Genomic DNA, 18,059 nt, shown 5'->3' on the forward strand with positions numbered 1-18,059 from the left:
AATGGCTTGCCTAGGGTCAAACTGCTAGCACATGTCTGAGCCTATAAATGAACTCAGATCTTCCTGACTCCAGGCCCAGCACTCTATTCACTGTGCTACTGAGCTGCCTCACTGTTCCCCCATTTCCTTTCAAATCCATTCCTGGCATTTATTTGCTTAGTTTTGAATGCTCATACTTCTGAATTCTCCCTCCTTTTGGCTTTTCATGATGTGAAAAGATTGTTTCTGGAAGTGATTTATCTTCTCTGCCCTATACACCCCAGCCCCATATCCATTCCACATGCAAAGAAGATGAATATATGCCATAATTTCAGGCCACCCACTTCCTCACAATTTGCTCTTTCTGTTTTCCCTCATGAAAAGATGGAAGAGGAGATATAAAAAAATCCCTATGGCTATGAGGATGACTTTTTAGCTTCTGGGGTCAACTATAGACAGTTAGATTTGACTCTTAAGGCCAGTCATGGTAAATTGTGAAGTAGATCTTGACTTCATACTTTCTTTATCCCTCCCTAGGGTTACTAATATCTATAACCAAGAAAATAACTACAAAAACCAAAGAGGATTCTCCATTCATCTTCTATTACAGAGGTAAGACCTGATCTGATCTGATCCATTTTTAATGAAAAGTAATAAAGGAACTTTTATGGGCACAAATGTTATAAAATATAATTGTATTGAAGAACCTAGACTGTCAGCACTACCTGGAAAACCCTTACCATCAGTCTGAAAATACTGAGTCAGGGTAAAAAGTCATCTTACTCTAGGGGTGGGGGGCCGGAAATCTTTAACATCTTCTGAGTTACTTCCCTGAATATTTAAGACTGAATATTGGATGCCATGGGGATAAACTGAGGACACAACAACTGAGGCCACAACAGTGTTTTCCCTCTTCTCTCATTCTGATGTCCCCCTGTAATAATTTATATAATCAGCCTAGTGCTTCACTGTTGACAACAGCACCCTAAGTACAAAGTGACCTCACTTGTAGACTTAGTGAGATACTTTATTTAAAACATTATTTCAAATCACTGTCATTGGGTAGTTTTCAGACAATGTTATTACCCTCTTGCCAAAAAACAAAATGAAATAAAAGGTAGAAGTACTTGCTTGAGTAGAATCTATTTGTACATAGATCAAAGATCGGTCATAGATCTAACTAGTCTTTTTTATGAGATGACAAAAAAAGGAGACAAAACCAGGCTTTTTTTGTTCAAGCAAAGGAAAATGGTTGAATCCCTCAGCTACCTTGCCATAAAATTACCTTGATACATCTTCATTTGGGTTAAGGAAATTAGATCTAGAGGGATTTATATTTTTCTGGGTTTGTATGGTAATACTTTGTAGCAAAACCCATTTCTCTCACTGCTGCCCCCTAAATCCTCCTGATCATAGTATGGCTCCTGGGAATCTCTTTTTTGATTTGTGTATTATTGTTCTTAATTTGATAGATGTACACTTTTAAATTTCTCAAATAGATTTGTCCTTGCAAGGACTAGAGAACTCACTAGCACTTGGTACCCAGTGCCTTGTACACAGTAAATGTGTTTTGTTTTGTTTTTTTGGGGGAATGTTCATTGAATTGAATTATATTTTATTATAGTGGATACAAACTTTTTCTGTTTGTAGGGTCATCTCCTATTTTTCTGTAATAAAACCAAATGGTAAGAGCCTTAGACTAGTCAAGGATCTTGGACAAGTGGCTTTATCTCATTGGGCTTCCAACTTCCCTAAAATAAATGATAAGAAAGCAAATGATAAAGATACAGATGATAATAGAAATATATAACAAATAAGCTGGGGACTATACAATTTACAACAAATATATATGTGCTAATGGTGAGAGAGCACCAGAATAACAACAATAAAATCTATTGGGGAAGAGAAGTTACATGGGGTAGCAGAAATAGTTTTGGATTTGCAGTGAAAATATCTGGGTGGAAATGACAATGCTGACATTTAATTTACTTGCTAAGAGACCAAATGGAGAGCAGTTAACCTCTCTGAGTCTCATTGTTCTCATCCGTAAAGTGAACATACTAATCCCTGCACTACCTCTATTGCACAGGACCCTTGTGAGAAAAGCATTTAAGAAGCTTTAAAATATTAAAGTACAAGCTGTCATCATGTAAGTGGGATAACAAATGGCAGTGGCAATGAAAACAAAAATGATTCTTTTTCATAATCATAACAGAACCTTCACATCCAAATCATGCCCTTCAGAGTGGTCACATACTTATTCAGCAAGGTTTGAAAGCGCTCTTGCAAAACTACCTCCAGAGCCAGCAGGAGATTCTTAGGAAAGGAAGTGATACAATGTCAGACTGTACCTGGAGTCAATAAGACCTGAGTACAAATCTAGCCTTAGATATTTATTGGATCTTGGACAAGCTACTTCATCTCTGATTGTTTCAGTTTCCTTGTCTGGAAATTAAATTTTTTTTATAACCCTACCTCCTAGAATTGTGAGAATCAAATGAGATATTTCTAAAATACTTTATATGCTTTAAAATGCTTTGTAAATGCTATTAATTGCTATCATTATGAAATGTGTTCAATGAAGGTTCTTCATTCTTTGAATATGGATTTGAGTTTTAGAACAACCATCTTGGAAGTAAATCTGGTGAATCAAGTGTGTATAAACATTGCCATTTTGCATCAAAAAACCAACAGTACCAAAACAACCTAATTTCTATTTTGGATGGAGTTATAAATCTGGAGATAAAGGATTTTTAGATGTTAGTAAAACATTTGATATAATATCTCTTTCTTGTTATTCTCATGGAAAGGATAGAGAGATATGGGTTAGATGCTGGTAAAATTATAATCAGAAGGAGGTGAATGATCTTACTATGAAACTATGCAGAAATATAAACTATTAAGGATATAATTTGAAGTCATTTATTGTATATTAAATATCAGTAAGATATATATTCCTATTACTTTTAAATTTTAATAATGTATTAATACAATTATAAATTTTACATCTAAAGAATTGTTAAGGTCATTTTGCTACCTATGTTTATATGCATAGTTTGCCTGCAAGACTCATTTACTGATCCTACTTTTAAAATAATTTTTTACTTTAAAAAAATTAAAAAGAATTTAAAAAGGAAAATCAGATCTCTTTCTTATTGTCTGAAAATAGTTTGCTCTAGTTTTTTTTTATTCTTTCATTTCTTTGCCATGAAAAAGAGCAGTTTGCCTAAAAGTGCAGTCTAGTTGTATATAAAATATTTATAATTCTTTGTGAAATTGTAGTTTATTATACACTTGTATCCAAAAATTATTGTTAATGAAATATGATCTTCATTTTGAGTTACACACAACTTATATTTCTGAAGTTTGGCAATGAATTTGCTTTTGAAATTTGTTTTGCCAATTGATTTAGGTTCCACATCAACTTGGAAGGAAATTTCCAGTAAATGGCTCCCAGGATCTGTGTTTGGATTTGTATTGTTGAACATTTTATCAATGACTTGAATTAAGTAACAGCCAAATTCTTTATCAAATCTGCAGATGGCACAAAGCTGGATAGGATAGCTAAAGCACTGGATTACAGAGTTTGAATCCAAAAAGATCTTGACAAACTAATGTAGTAAGATGAAATCCAATAAAAGGAAATTTAATAGGGTGAATGTAAAACTTTATGTTTAGATATAGTAGATAAATTTCACAAGTAATAGATTAAAGGAAATATCATTATACAGCAGCTTTTATTTCATAAAGATAAGGAGAAAGGGTAGTGGATAGCAAACTCAATATGCTCAAATATGCTCTATTTGGCACACACATATATTTATGTATCTATATATCTATATCTAACCCTACACACAGACTTATGTATACATGTGCAGCATCTTATCATAGTGGATGGATTGCTGGCCTTGAATCAAGAGGACCTGAGTTCAAATTCAGCCTCAAATACTTACTAATTGTGTGACCCTGGGAAAGTCACTTAGCCCTGTTTGCCTTAATTTCCTCATCTGTAAAATGAGCTAGAGAAGGAAATGGCAAACCACTTCCATACCTTTGCCAAGAAAATTCCAGATGGGATCTCAGAGAGTTGAAGTTGGTTGAAATGACTGGACAACAACAATACAATAACAACAACATATAAATACATATAGCCGAAAAACAATTATAATCTTAGCCTTAAAAGAAGGCCATACTATTTAGAACAAGAGAAGTAATAATCCCACTGTACTCTGCCCTGGTCAGGTAACATCTGGTATATGTTTAGTTCTGGGAATAATATTTAAGAATATAATAATTATGTGAGATCTCAAGTTCATGCCACATGAGGATCATATGAAGGTGGTGAATAAATTGAGTCTAATAAACTTTATCCTTTTGCATCAAAAGTCCAGTATACAGGATTAACCTTATTTCTACTTTGGGCCTATAAAATTAGCATATAATTTCTCCTTGAGGTGAAGGACTGTCTTTTGCCCTTTTTTTTATTCCCAGAACTTAGCACAGTGCCCAACACACAATAGATTCTAACTGATTGATTATTGATTGATTGATCAATTGAAGGTCCTGGGAGTGCCTAACTTATTGGGGGTGAGATGGAGGAAGGATCATGATTGGAAAGAGATACTAACTAGCTTCAAGTAGTTGAAATACTGCTTTGTGGAAGGAGAAGACTTGTTCCATTTGTCCTAGAGGTATTCTAGTAAAGGTTTAATATTCTGATTTCCAGAAAAGGTATGCAGGACACATTTTTAAGTTTAATCTTTACTAGTAACATTTTCTCCATTGCTTTCCTAAGTGCACATAGTCAGCAAAACAATAAATTAAGCCCCAATTTATAGCATTTGCTGGTTTTTGAGGTATAAACTCTTGCTAAAAATTTAACAATCAGCCCACCATCTGGGCTGCTGAGGTGGTTCCCACATATCTTTTCTTGATCCCCAAAGGACAAAATGAGGATCAGTGAGCGAAAGTTGCAAAGGGAGAAATATGGACTTGAGGACAGAAAAAACTTCCTAACCGTTGGAGTTCTCCAAAAGTATACTAGAAAGCCTTGGGAGATAGCAAGAGTTCCTCTCATGGTGTGCTATAAAGGAAAGGCTAGATTATTATTTGCTGAATGTGCTATATTGGGTCTTTTTTATTGAGTATGACTTAGACAAGAAAACTTCTGAGATATTTTCCAACTCTGAGATTCTGTGATTCCTTGTTGGTGTCATGGGACTAATTTTCTTGCTTGGCTTACAAACAGACTCTAATGGTAATTTTAAAAGAGGAGCTCTACAAGTGTTTTGAAAAATGACAGCACTACAGGGATAAATATATGGTCAGTATAGGAACAACTGTTTCAAGTTAACTCTGTTGCAGTGTTAAGCTGTGGTATGTTTATTTGGAAATAAACTAAAGTCAATTTACCTATAACCATACCTCATACTTCAGGGTACTGCAATGTATGAAATGACAAAGTGTATTATCATCATATTCTTTACTTTCCTTCTCTTCTCTTTCTTTCCCTTTTTTCTCTTCCTTTCCCTTCCCTCCCCCTGCCCTTTCTCTATTCCTCCTTTTTCCAAGTGTTTACTCTGCATATAGTATTCAAAGCAAAAGAAATGGAAGACAAGAATCCTGATCCTCTTGGTAGATTACAATATAGTTGTAAAGACTCACATGGAACAGTTAAGTAATGCAAGACAGTCTAGAATTCTGTGATAATCTGAGATTTGCTTTTAAAATTTCAGAGAAGGGAAAGTTCTATATGGAGGAATAGTTGGGGAAGAGTCCATGAAGGATGTGGGAGGCTGACTTAGAAATATGGACAACACAAGATGGCGGAGAAGAAACACACGACTCAGTGAACGTCCTCACTCCCTCACAACCAATTAGATAAATTAAGTCTCAGAATTAGCTCAGGACTGATAGATACCACAAGGACTGGAAGCACGACTTACCAGCTGAAGAGAATCTGGAGTTTCAACAGGAAAGGTCAGTTCTCAGGGGAGGAATAAGAAAGACCAGCACAGACGGTGGGGTAGGGGCACACTGCGCCCATTGCGCTGGGAGGGGCTCTGGGATCAGAGAAGCCACTGAGGTAAAGGAATCTGGCACAGGCTGTTAGCTCTTCTCTGCTAATTATTTAGCAGTTCAGAAGAGAAAGCCAAAATATTTTAAAACTCAGATTAGATTTCCCCCCCCCCCCCCCCACCCTGGGGGTGACTCGGCAGACTCGGCACCAGGGGGTGTGGCCTCAGCTACCTCCTGAGAATAGTTAAGAGACTGACAAGTGGGTGGATACGGCCCAAGGCAACACACACTGCCTAGCTTAGCTGGAGGGAGTGGAACTCAGCTCCAGGAAGTCCCAGAGAAGCGGAACCTTTGAACTAGGGACCGCGGTTTCTGGCAGACACTTCCAGTTTGAGCGCAGGGGCTTCTCACGTCACCTGCTGCAGACATCCACTCCCCACCCGGACACATAGACTGGGCTTCCTGCTGTCTTCACTATTCTACGCCCTCGAAGCACAGCAGTGCTAATCACCTCTGAGGCACTTCCAGGGAGGGGGTGGGGAACTCTCTCCCAGAGCTCTCTCTTAGCGCGGGCGCAGGGGCCGCTGCATCCATCCGGTCTGGGAGGAAGCTGGTAAAGAAGTAAATAATTTCCTACCCCAGGGACAGACCCCAAAACATTTTTTAAGTATGAGCAAAAAAGCTAGAAAAACTATGGATTCCTTCTATACAGAGAAAGAGCGGGTGTCCAACCCCGAGGAAGTTAACAGCAGAGAATCAGATAACAACCTAAAGGGGAACGATTCCTGCCCCCCATCACATAACTCTCTCCTAGAAGAAGCTCTTAAGAAATTGAGGGAGATCGAAGAAAAATGGGGCAAGGAAAGGGAAGTTATGATAGAGAATAACAACGTCCTGAAATTGGAGTTGGAAAAAATAAAGAATTCACAGGAGATGCAGGGAAACAAAATTAGTGAATTAGAAAAGGTTAAAAAAACACAGGAAAGTAGGATTTCTGAATTGGAAAAGATAAAAAAGTCTCAAGAAAATAAAATTTCTGAATTGGAAAAAGAAAATAATTCTCAAAAAAAAAAATTAGGGAAATGGAAAAAAATTCAATAGAGCAAAACAATTCATTTAAAAACGAAATTGGGCATTTACAAAAAGAACTAAAAACTGTGAAAGAAGAAAATAACTCCTTAAAAGTCAGGATGGAACAAATAGAAATGAATGATTCACAGAGAACCCAAGAATCAGTCAAACAAAACAAAAAAAATGAGAAGCTGGAGAACAACGTCAAATACTTACTGGGAAAATCTATAGACCTGGAAAATAGATCTAGGAGAGATAATCTGCGGATTATTGGACTTCCAGAAAACTATGACCAAAAAAAGAGCCTAGATTCTATTTTACAGGAAATTATCAAAGAGAACTGTCCAGAGATAATAGAAACAGAAGGGAAAGTAGATGTGTAAAGAATTCATCGAACTCCTTCTGAAATAGACCCTAAAAAAAGAACACCACGGAATATTGTGGCTAAGCTGCAGAATTACCACACAAAGGAGAAAATCCTGCAAGCAGCTAGAAAAAAAACAATTTAAATACCAAGGTGCCACAATAAGGGTCACCCAAGATCTGGCTGCCTCCACATTAAAAGATAGAAGGGCCTGGAACCTGATATTCCATAAGGCAAAAGATCAAGGACTGCAACCAAGAATGAACTACCCAGCTAAGTTTAGCATCTTTTTCCACGGAAGAAGATGGTCATTCAATGAAACAGAGGAATTCTATATGTTTCTAAGAAAAAAACCAGACTTAAACAAAAAATTTGATCTACATCCACAAGACTGAAGAGAAACAGAAAAAGGTACACAGAACCCTTGAGAACTGTAACTCTGTTGTGGGTATATAAAAAATACTCAAGGATAATTTGATTTTACTGATATAAAAGAAAAAAAGGGGGGTGTAGTAAAGGGAAGGAGGTCGGTTCAGAAAAAGGGGAAGAAGTGATAAAAAGAGGGAAACTGCATCCCAGGAAGAGACATAGAAAATACACCATATCTGAGGGAACTTAGTGAGGGGGAGAATCATTGTGTGAATCTTACTCTCATCAGAAGAGGCTCAAAGAGTAAATAATTAACATATTTGTTTTTCAGAGAATTTTCTCTCACCTCATTAAAAGGGGGGAGAGGAAAAGGGAAAAGGAAAAGGGGAATAAGTGAAGGGACTTGGAGGGAGGGGGGAGGGATCCTAAAAAAAAAAAAAAAAAAAAAGAAATATGGACAACATTTCCTAAATACTTATTAATATGTAAAAGGATTGGTACCCAAAGACAAAAATAAAAATGGTTCTAGCCTTCCAAATGCTTACATATTCCCAGATAAGTAAAAACAAAGGAAGGGAATGTTGATGTTTGATGGAATCAGGGAGGGCTTCATGGCAGAGGCAAAACATGAGTTCAGTTTTGAAGAGAGATATGCATTTGGAAATATGCAGATGAGTAGGGGGTCCATTCCAGGCACTAAATGGAGCAGGCTTGCACAAATGCAGAAAAGAAGATTGAATGATGAGTTCAAGGAATAGCTAGTGCTACCAATTGTCTGGAAATGTACTTTGTGTGAGGAGAAATAATGTAATATTATTTAACATTAGCTTGGAAAGGTAAGTTGGGACCAGATTAACAATCAGTCAGAGAAGATTGTAATTTTATCCCAGATGAGAGAGCCATTGAAGATTTTTGAGATGGAAAGTGTCATAAACATCATCATGTCTTGGGAAGACTATTTAGGCAGATGTGGAAAAGATGGCATTGACAGGGAAGAAACTAAAACCAGAGGGACTAGTTGAAGGCTATTGTGATAATTAAGGAAAGAAGTACAAATGACCTAAAATCGTGTGTGTGTGTGTGTGTGTGTGTGTGTGTGTGTGTGTGTGTGTGTGTAAGAGAGAGAGACAGAGAGAGACAGAGAGAGAGAGAGAGACAGAGAGAGAGAGACAGAGACAGAGAGAGAGAGAGAGAGAGAGAGAGAGAGAGAGAGAGAGAGAGAGAGAGAGAGAGAGAGAGAGAGAGAGAGAAAAGTGGTTAGATATGAGAAGTGTGGATAATAAATTTAGAAAATATGGTAATTGAGAGAGATGGAAAGAGAGAGAACTGAAGAGAAGGAAGAAAGGAAGAAAGGGGAAAGGAAGGGAATAAAGGAAGAAAAAGATAGACAAAAACACACTCAGATAGGGACAGAGACAAACAGAGAGACAGGAGAGAAAGGCAGAGACAGAGATACAGAGAGAGAGAGACAGAGACACAGACACAGACACAGACACAGAGATACACAGAAAGAGACAGAGAGTCAGAGAAAGACAGAAACAAGAAATAGAAATACAGATTGAATCATTATTCTGAGGGAAAAAGGTGGGGAGACACGAGTCTCTTTCCACAAAGAATAGAGACACAAGATGATTCCAGGTTTGGATAGGTTGAGTTTGAGATGTTTTGGGGACATCAGAGAGATGATAACTAAACACCTGTAAGCTGATGAGTTCACCAAGGTACTATAGAGAAAGAAGTGCAGAGGACCCTGGATAGAACCTCGAGGGACACCCATGCTTAGGAGGCAGGGGCTGGATGATGAATCAGCAAAAGAGACAGAAAAGCAGAGGCATAAGGAAGACAAAAACCAGGAAAGAGGCTTCAGTGTCAAGGGAGAGAGAATGAAAGAGAGAGAATTTGGGGAAGTTTGGATCAAGGAAGATAAGGATGAATATTGTGCACGTAATAAGTTACGCAATGAGCACCACCACTCAGGGGGAGTTGGTTTCTTCCAGACTGTTCTGAAGGGTCTATAAAGAGCAGAGAAGGCTAAGGTCTTCCAAGCAGTTGACAACAGTTTTGTTTCTATAAACATTATGAACTGGTCTCTCCTACTCCTTGGGCTCCATCTCCTAATTCCTTCTTTAAAGATCTGAGAAGCTGCCAAACTAGAACTTCAAACTGTGGTTGAAAAAACTATAAAGTGAGATGCACAACTGGTGAATGGGCTGATTTTTTGGGTGGAAACTGGGGGAGGGATATGAGGCATAGAGCCCCAAGAGCTCTTGGGAAACTGGAGACTTGTGGGATGAAATTATTTCAGCATGACTGATCTGTTATCTTTATCTGACAGTTGACTGGTAGGTAATTAAATGTGGCACCTTGGTAACTGTCGCAGAGAGATTATTGTAGGAATTCTGAGTGTACCAGGCAAACTGCTGGGCAAGGAACTCTGATCAGTCATCCACCTGACCTTTGCCTCTTTCTCCATAGACCAAGGGCAGTTCTGTAGTTTCCTCATGGAATCCATTTGAAATCATCTGGGCTGGGAATAGCCCAAGACACATGCTTAGAATGGGGGAAGTAGAGTGTGGGAGTGATGTTGGACACCTATAAGTACTTACATTTTGACTGGGATTTAATATGCTGGGAGGGGCAACTAGGGGACATAAATAAAGCACAAGGTCTGGAATCAGGAACACCTGAGTTCAAATCTAGCCTCAGACACTTACTAGCTATGTGACCCTGGACAAGTCACTTAACCCTGTTTGTTTGCTTCAGTTTCTTCATCTATAAAACGAACTGCAGGAGGAAATAGCAAAAAGCACTTCAATAATTTTGCCAAGAAAAATCCAAATGGGGTCATGAAAAATCAGATGCAATTAAAACAATTGAACAGCAATAATTACAACCTAACAAACCAGAAGTGGAAAGGTTGCTGAATTTGGAATCAGAGGACCTGAGTTTGAATCCTGTCTCTCACATTTGGTATCTATATGATCTTGGGGAGGCACTTAGCATTTTTGGGCCTCGGTTTCTTCATCCATAGAATGAGAGGATTGGGTTAGATGGCCTCTAAGTTTACTGATAGATCTGAAATTATTACCCAATGATCCTGCTTTATTCAAAGAATAAAGTAGAAAATAGGCGGGTATTAAATACTCCTCAGAGAACAGGGTCAAGGTGAGAGAGGGGAGCAGTCAGAGAGTACATGAGGAAGACAGAGTATAGACAATAAAAGGATGATCGGGGACGCTAGATTGGGACACAAGGAAGAGAAGCAAGAAGTTAGGGTGAGAAAGGAGGAAGCAAAGTTCATTCTCCGTTTTAGAGTTTGTGAGTCACAGAACCTCCTGCCTGAGGCCAGGCTCTCAGCCTACTCACATGCAATTTCCCAGCCTCAGTGCTGGCTCTCATCCCAATTTTCAGATATTTCATTCCATTATTTCACAGTAAGTTCTTCTTTAAGTAGGCTTTTATTCATCTCTACTGTTTATGCCAGAGTCTGAGAAGCCCTAACTACTGTCAACCCGCCTCCACTTTTCCCCTCCAGTCCGTTGCCTTTTGCCTTTTGGACAGAATCCTTTTTTGGCTAAACAGTGAGGTGAATACTTTCTTTGTGGATTTTTTTCTCCTCTGAGTCAGAAAAAAAGATCATATCTAATATTCTTTAAAGGAACTGTTGTAGTAAAAGGGAAAGTGGGAGGATGGGGTGCAATTTGGTATTTTAAAATGGGATTTGGAGAGGGGTTCTAACTCTCAAAATTAGCTTTATTTGATTTTTCTCTACCTTTAATTTGAAAGCATAATTTCCATAATCTTAAAAAATTTGGGGTTATGAAACTTACTACCCCTTTTGAAGGCATGGATGATTTTCCATGACCATTGTTCATTTGGTGACCTCATTTTCTGAGACCATATCCAGTTTTTTCAGCTGTGGCAAAGGGGGCTGAAGCTATTTCTAATTTCTTGAAGAGATCTCAGAATCTCTGATGTTGAAGGAAGCTCAGAATCAATTGAATGCAGCTGCTATTGACATTCTACAATGCATCCAACCAGTAGATATCCATTTTGCTAGTGAAGGACTAAATTAACGGGGTCTTGCAACTTCTGGAGGCAGCCCATTCCACTTGTGGACAGCTCCAGTTGTTAGGAATTCTTACTTCACATCTGGCTGAAATCTATTCCCTTTGAAATTTCCATGTTTTCTAGTTCTGCCCTTTGGGGGCATGAAGAACAAGGCTTACCCTGCTTCTATATAATAGTCCTTCAATTACTTGAAACCAGTTATAATGCCTTCTCTGTCTCTCCATACTTTTCTTTTCTAGGCTAGCCAACTTCAATTCTTTTGACTTATTCTTATATGCCATGATATTCAGTATCTTCACTAACTTAAGATGTTTAACATGGGATAGTATTCCAGTGTTCTTCCTAAAAATGGTGCTCCAATTAAATATAACATTCCAGTTGTGGTCAAACCAGGGAATTATATAAGGAGACTGACCAAGATAGACACCAGTAGATCTTTTCAGAACTGAAAATGAAGAAGGCAGAATCCAATGGCCTTGGATCACAATGTCACTGATATGGCCTTAAAATAATGTAAAATCTGTAGCTACAGCAAAGAGAGCATATAAATGAACAAAATGCAAATTGCCTAAGACTTTCAATAAACTGATCAAATAAGGGGGAACAAGGCATAGTGGAAAAGTTAATGGATTCGATTACAGAAACTTGGGTTGCTAACTAGAGAAGATGAATTCGAATACTAGTTCTACACTTACTACTCATGACCTTAGTGAAATTATTTAATATTGGTGGGCCTCAGTTTCCCCAAATGTAAAATGGATCCTAGTATGCTGATTGCTTATGGGGTCACTTCTAATTCTAAAATCCTCAATTCATATGAAATACTTTTAAAGCACTACTATGTACAAAGACCTGTGCTAGGGGAATACAAAGTAGGTTACAATCTACTTAGAAAAGCAAGACTTATGTAATACAAATTTAAGGCAGTAAATGATCAAGGTCAAATGAGTGCTAAGTCAATAAAAGCGCTGGAATTTCACAAGAGAGACTGTTTGGGTCTCTGGTAATCAGAAGAGCTTTCCTAAAGAAAGTAAAACTAGAGCTGGGCTTTGAGGGACCAATAGGGGAGGATTCAGATGAGGTGGATGGGGTAGAGCAAAGGTTAGGTTAGAAATATTCTAGGAGTTTGGTGAGCAATTTGTAGCATGCCCTCCTGGCAGTTACTATTTCCGGTCTATCCTAGGTCCAACAGAGTACCTTTGACCACTGACCTTTGCAGTGTCAACTCTACCCAGCTCGCCTCCTCTGAGGCCTTCAAAGGTCTCAGGCCATGATTTCTTGAATAGTAGTTTAATAACCGGTAGCGCGCTCAAGAACAGCCATGAGTAATCTTAAAAGCCTTTATTATACCTACTCACATAATGCCCTGACTCACTGCCCTGACTTGTTAACTCCTTAGTGAACACGTGGTCTGAAGACCCTCCTGTTTCCTTACCTCTCTCTGCTATCCATCAGCTTGGCTCGGCTACCCCAGGCTAGGGAGCCAGGTTAAAGACTGATTATAGTGGAAGATTTGAGCAACAGAGTAGTCGGGGATGAGGTTCAAAAATAGTTGGGGCCAGTGTAATGAAAGACTTGAATACCATCCTAAAGGATTGGTAATTTTTTAGTTTAGCTTTCTGTGATATCTGTGACTGATTCCCTGAAAGTGATAGATAGTGAGAGAGCAGTAGCCAGAGGGAAGAAGGCCAGAGGCAAGCAGTTAAGAGGATTTGACATTAGTAGTAAATATGGGCAAATGATCCTTGTTCCATTATTACAGTGCCCTTTCTCTTATAGCCACTGTGATTAAGGCAAACGACCCTAAAGCATGCCTTGATGCCTTCTTTCTCATGCTGTCAGAAAAACCAAAAGAATTACTATATTCTAACTTTAGGTAGAATAGGTTCTGGCTAGCAAAATCAGATCTCTATAGTGTCCCCTAGATTCTAGAATTTGATTGCTCATGTTGTTTTAGCTATTTTGAATTAAAATCCTTTTCCTGCTTTTCTTTTTTCATTTATTTTGAATCTCTAAGCAGGGGGAGGGTAAGTAGAAAGGCTCTATTAAGTTGTCTTTATCTCAACCTAGAGTATATTTTTATGGAAATATTTTGATTTTTTAAAAATATAAAATATATCTATTCACTCTAAATCATTAATGATAATAAATGTATGCAATAATGGAGACCATCAGAGCTAGAAGAAATATAAAAGATCATGTCATCTAGTGTCACTTTGATTAGGGATAATTGAGCCTCAGATAAAAATGAGGCCCAGAGAGGTAAAATAAAATGATTTGACCAAAATTACATAAAAATGGCAGAACCAAGACTAGAATACAGTTCTTTCATCTCTCAGTTTGTTCCATGCTTTGCTAAATCATGAATGTGTGAGAGAAAAACCATTGGCTGAGACTTTTAATGATTATAGAGCATATTGCTCCATTGAGAAAATGGAATCTGACTCCAGTTCTTAAGCCCAAGGTTCCAATTTACTGCCAGAGAATTGGCTTGTTTTTCCCTGTATGAGCCCTGAACCATGTCCTGAGGCTAGGGAGACATCCTGCGATATTCCTGCTTAACTGTCACAAATCTGCTCATGGTTCAGCCTCTAAACTTTTCAGTTCTAATGGAACATCTCTAACTGTTCTCCTGGAGGAAGTCTTCCAGTGCCTCCATCCAGCAGAGGTTCATACATAATTTGGTTAACTAAATCTGCCTATGCTCCATAATCCAAATTGCCAGCAGCAGTAAACAAAAACCACTCAATGTTCTTGCATTGCAATCTAATGGAGGGTTGTATCAAATCAACTCTGCATTTTTAACTACTATTTATACAGACATAATTAGTTTTTCTTTGGATGAATTTAATAGCACATCTGTCTGGAGATGAAATTAAATGATAGGTTTACTTATGACTCCTCTGGAACTTATGATGTCCTGAGTTCAGAGCCTGCAATCTCTTTTCTCTAATGTTTGATCCTAAAAGTTCCTATAGTAATCTTAGTCTCTGTTACTATGAGTCCAAATTCATTATTTGTCCAGGGTCTGTCAAATTTTATTCTTATCTAGATTTCAGTGATCAGATTGGGGATGGGATGGAGAGAAGGAAAGAATGACGATTCTTCAAGGTCAAGGAGGCATTTGTTTCTCTCACCAAAAGTTTCCTCCTTGAGATCTAATATCTAGCACAATACTTTCCATATAACAGAGGCTCAAAAATATTTATCAAGTAAATAATGAAATATGGCAAGGCTTCCCTCCCATGGATTCTATATATATAGTTCTAGTCCGAGATCTAGACACACATTTCTAACTGCCTACCAGATCTTCTCCCTGTAACGTCCCTCTGGCATATCAAACACAACCTATGAAATTGAGCTCATATTCTTTCACTTTTCACTACACGTCTTTCCTCCCAACTTCCTTTTTACCTGGTGAGGACAACTCCATATCCCCAATCACTCAGGCTTGAAATCCCAGGGTCATCTTTGATTCTTCCCTCTATTTCACTCCACACATATGACTATTTGTACAGACTTTTCTTGATCTGTCCCACCTCTTTACCCCCAAGGTCACCACCCTAATTTATACCTTTATCATCTTATGTAATACAATTACTTTCTCATTGTGCCTTTCTCCACTCAGTCTCTTATTCTTCATAGTCTATCTTTCATATAGCTATGAAAATAATCTGATCATTTCCTCTCTCCCATATATTCTCCATGCGAAAAAAAAGGTTATCAGTGACTCTCTATTATCCATATGATAAAATTCAGACTCTTAGACTACTGTGCAAGACTCCCTGTCATTTCGCTCCAAACCTACCTTTTCAACCCCATTTTATAATATCCACTCTTCACATCCAACCAAACTGGATGACTAAGTGTCCCTCAAACATAACCTGATTTCTTTCATCTCAGAGAACTTTGGAATTGAAAATGACCTCTTCACCGTATCACTCAAACCATATCTGAAAAAGGAGCCCACTATAACATATTTGACAGATATTCATCCATCCCCTGCATGGAGATCTCCGAGGAAGAACCCACTTTATCTCTGAGGCATGAAGGGTTCTCTCTGGCTCTTCTGATCTTCCATAACACTTATTGCCTTTACCATTGGCTGGGTACTAATTATAGACTTTCCAGTGTTGCTAGTTATTTATTTATTGTTTCCCCAGTTTGATTGTAAGTTTTGATGGCAAGATATATGCTTAACATTTCTTCATATCCCTTCATGTTGTGTGGAACCCTACATGAAATGTAGGATAGAGAGGTTATTAAAGAGATCTAAATGTGGTAAATGAGGGTAGAGGGAACTTTGAGAAAACAGAATTTTAAGAATTTTAGAATGGCTTTAAGAATTGCCATCCAACTTCCAAGGAAGCTTTGCCAAGAGAGAGAGGAAACGTGGGAGTCCTTTCATTGACATTGTTGACATGCGTTATGGAGATAGGAAAACCTAGAACAAGGTCATATTGAACTGGGTAGGGGTGTTAGAGATGGGAAGAGGGATGCCTCAGAGCCACCAAAGTGCAAAGCACAAGAAAGGTCAACATGAAAGGGCAAGCAGCAATAGTACTTTCCTATTTTTTGGCCAAAGCACTTTGCTGTGTATATTTCTTCAACAATTCCCCTTTTCCAGTTCTGAAATAATAATTAAATCAATACCATCATTGCTCCTGGTCAAGTGTGTCAACCAATAATTTTCCAGGACTAAATAATCTTTCTTGTCTGTTATTTCCTTATGTATATGTTCATCTCCTATAATCAGAGGTAAGCTCCTTGGAGGATAGAGTTTGACTTTCCTTTTGTATGTGTATTTCCAGTTCTTAGCACAATACTATAAATACAGTAAGCACTTAATACATGCTAATCATACATTTGTTCATTCTTTATGACCAACTATTAGTCTTTTTCTTTGGTGTTTAGAAAAAACAGGATTTCTAAGGGTAAGAATTTATTCAATTTAGTAAATTGGAATGTGTTTTATTAACACCAGCCTAATGATCCAGCCACACAACATGGATTTCCCAACTCAAGTTGCAGAGAGCTTAGCATTCCTTTTTGTTTGACCAATTGTTCTCAATGGTCAGATGATAGTGGAGGGAAAAATTCAGTGAATCAGGATAGAAATGGTGGGAAATGGAGGAAAGGTAGAGAAGGTAGATTATGTATGTGTATGGATGTATACATACATACATATATATATATATATATATCCTTTCTCCTTGTTCCCTTTTCTCTCTCTCTCTCTCTCTCTCTCTCTCTCTCTCTCTCTCTCTCTCTCTCTCTCTCTCTCTCTCTCTCTCTGTATTTGTCTCTGTGTCTGTCTCTCTTCTCACTCTTGTCTCTATCTCTCCTTTTCCTCTTCTTTCCTCCTTTCACTTTTCCTTTCTTCTCCCTGACTTCCTCTTTCCCGATTTTCCTCTCTTCCGCCCTCCTTCTCTGTTTTTGTGTGTCTTTCCCCTTTACCTCTCTCTTTTTCTTCTCTTTTCTCCTTCTCTCTCTTTCCTTCCCTCCCTCACCCCTTCTCCCTCCCTCCCTATCAAATTACTTCTCAAACTTCCCAATAAGAGCCTCTATTCCAATTAGATTGATTGTATTTTTTTTTTATTATTATAGTCTCTCTTTTTTTTTTGCCTATTTGAATTTTATTTTTCCCACAAGGCCTAACCTTCTTCCTGCTACCTTAGACCACAGGGTTCTCTCTGGCTCTTCTGATCTTCCATAACACTTATTGCCTTTACCATTGGCTGGGTACTAATTATAGACTTTCCAGTGTTGCTAGTTATTTATTTATTGTTTCCCCAGTTTGATTGTAAGTTTTGATGGCAAGATATATGCTTAACATTTCTTCATATCCCTTCATGTTGTGTGGAACCCTACATGAAATGTAGGATAGAGAGGTTATTAAAGAGATCTAAATGTGATAAATGAGGGTAGAGGGAACTTTGAGAAAACAGAATTTTAAGAATTTTAGAATGGCTTTAAGAATTGCCATCCAACTTCCAAGGGAGCTTTGCCAAGACAGAGGAAATGTGGGAGTCCTTTCATTGAAGGTAGAAGACTGAGACAGAAGGGGTGTTAGTGCCTTGCACAGCTTGCAGCAGCTCACCCCCCCTACTCTACTTACTTGTGTTTCTTCCTGGCATTGGCTTCCTTAATCTTTGGTCATAGGTCTGATTCCCATCACTGGGCATAC

At 38.1% G+C, this 18,059-nt stretch overlaps 1 protein-coding gene across 2 annotated transcripts in view; it reads right to left on the reverse strand.

The window, feature by feature from the left end:
- The window catches only part of FAM78B (family with sequence similarity 78 member B), a 132,489-nt gene that overhangs the window by 22,512 nt on the left and 91,918 nt on the right, over window positions 1–18,059 (reverse strand). The window lies entirely within an intron of this gene.

Source organism: Sminthopsis crassicaudata, chromosome 4 (genome assembly GCF_048593235.1).
Source record: "Sminthopsis crassicaudata isolate SCR6 chromosome 4, ASM4859323v1, whole genome shotgun sequence".
In the NCBI taxonomy this organism is placed as follows: Eukaryota; Metazoa; Chordata; class Mammalia; order Dasyuromorphia; family Dasyuridae; genus Sminthopsis; species Sminthopsis crassicaudata.